Here is a 2,206-nt window from a genome sequence, read left to right on the forward strand (position 1 = left end):
GACACACACACACACACATACTCACACACACACACACACACACACACACACACACACACACACACACATATTTTCTCTTCCTCTCTGTGCTTCTGACTCTTTTTTGGCAACCTTTCTACTACTACTCCATGGCTCCTTCTTACTGCAGTCTTTCAGCCACACCCCTGATCCTCTGGTAGGAAAGATCTACACCTAGCCTTCTCGGATAAGGGCGAAAAATCCCGGAGGTCGCGTGTGCAAGTTACGCACGTTAAAGATCCCTTGGTGGTCTGAAATCGATAAGAGTAGGCTTCGGCCGCCGCCTTAGCAAAATTCAAAATTTCCAAAAACTGAAAATGCTTACTGTGTCCTGCACGCTCATATGACTTATGCAGTTGCGAGCGCCGTAAAACACTTACAAAAAAATAGCAAGCTCTATGTGCGCTTTACAATCCATATTATTTCCCCAGCAGACCTGATAGCATTTTGAATCAATCTCAACTTCCTGGAAAGCATACAGAACACTATAATACCAACTAACATACTGACAAGATCTTTCGTTGTCTATAGCCGGGTACCCATTCCCACCTGGTTGACGTGACGAATATTCGTATAAAGTGCCTTTCCAAGCGACACAACGTCGGACCTGTGGCTCAAGTCGGGTAGTCAAACCACCATACGCCTATAAAAGCATGTTAACTTTGCACTGTAAAGTTAAATGAAGTAATTAGTCTGTTTTGATGGCTAAATCCTGATCACGCTACAAACATTTCTTCCAAGTTCTGCTTTCCCGCATGGGGCCAGAAGAAGTAACCTCTAAGGTCTAATTAATTTTTATCAGTGGTAAAAGATACAAGAACAGAAGTAAGCTCAGTAACTATAAAATATGTGATAAGTTCATGCATATAATGGTCTGAGAGGTGCATCCGATGTAACATATGTTGTTTTCTAGTCCCCCTTTTCATACTCTTCTTACTGGAATTCTTTACTGGTAGCAATATACAACTTGAAGTGTGTGCCTATACAGGCACGAACAATTTCCCACAGGCACAATAAAGTATCATCTTATCTTATCTTATCTTGTCTTATCGCACCGTATCGTATCGTATCTTATCTTATCTCACAGGGATAAAAAGTATCAATCTTATTTTATCGTATTGGGTTTTTATCTTATCTTATCTTATCTGATCTTGTCTCACAGGGAGAAAAGGTATAAACTTATCTTACCGTATCTTGTTTTATCTTATCTTATCTTGTTTTGATCTTATCTTATTTTTATCTGATCTTATCTTATCCTCTCTCTCTCTCTGCCTGCACTGGTTGGCTCTGTCAGGCACAGTTGGAAGCCCACCCCCTGAAAGATTTAAATTGTGTCGACAGAGACGAAAACACACCTCCTGTGAAAGAAAAAACATTTACCACAACAGCAGCAGGTTCCACAAATGCGAGAGTCAGGACGGCTAGAGGAAAACTGAGGTCTGTGGATCCCTATATTATAGGACATCTGCTCCGGAAAGAACAGAATCTAGGGTAATTTAATCTACTTTCGTTCGTCTATCTTTGTTTTGTTTTTATTTACTTACTCTCACAGGCTGATACTTCTCAAGTAACCGGTTCCTCATGACTGGATTGGGCCGGGTTGTCGGCTTGATGTGTGTGTGTGTGTGTTTGTTTGTTTGTGTGTTTGTTTGTTTGTGTGTGTATGTGTGTGAATGCATTCGTGTGTGTGTGTGTGTGTGTGTGTGTGTGTGTGTGTGTGTGTGTGTGTGTTTGTGTGTGTGTGTATGTGTGTGTGTGAATGCGTTCGTGTATGTGCATGTGTGTATAGTTATGTATGTGTGTGCGTGTTCGTGTGTGTTTGTATTTGTGAGTGTGTGTGTGTGTGTATTTGTGTGAGTGTGTGTGTGTGTCTGTGTGTGTGTGTGTGTGTGTGTGTGTGTGTGTGCTCTTTTTACACAGTACGTTTTGGTCGCAACATAATTGGTCGGTATTAACGAGGTCAAGATAACTTGCAAAGTCATTGGTCACTATTTATAACTTTGGCCTGTAATTGACTACGTCATTTTCCATATAAGGAACACTGGAATTTTCCATTGAAAAGGGTCAGCGTCTATGCCCTTTATATAGGGCCTGCGCGCTTCCCGGTCGAAGTAGGTCAGCCCTATATATAGGGCGTGCGCGCTTCCCGGGTAGCCCAGCTCACGCCCTTTATATAAGGCCTGCGCGC

At 42.1% G+C, this 2,206-nt stretch overlaps 1 protein-coding gene across 1 annotated transcript in view; it reads right to left on the reverse strand.

The window, feature by feature from the left end:
- LOC101847817 (toll-like receptor 4) overlaps positions 1-1,658 on the reverse strand; it is a 9,564-nt gene extending 7,906 nt beyond the window's left edge. Inside the window, exon 1 of the mRNA XM_035969267.1 lies at positions 1,399-1,658. The gene's annotated coding sequence lies outside the window, so the exon portion shown is untranslated. The remainder of the gene's footprint in view (positions 1-1,398) is intronic.
- Positions 1,659-2,206: the final 548 nt, after the last annotated feature.

Source organism: Aplysia californica, unplaced genomic scaffold (assembly GCF_000002075.1).
Source record: "Aplysia californica isolate F4 #8 unplaced genomic scaffold, AplCal3.0 scaffold00133, whole genome shotgun sequence".
In the NCBI taxonomy this organism is placed as follows: Eukaryota; Metazoa; Mollusca; class Gastropoda; order Aplysiida; family Aplysiidae; genus Aplysia; species Aplysia californica.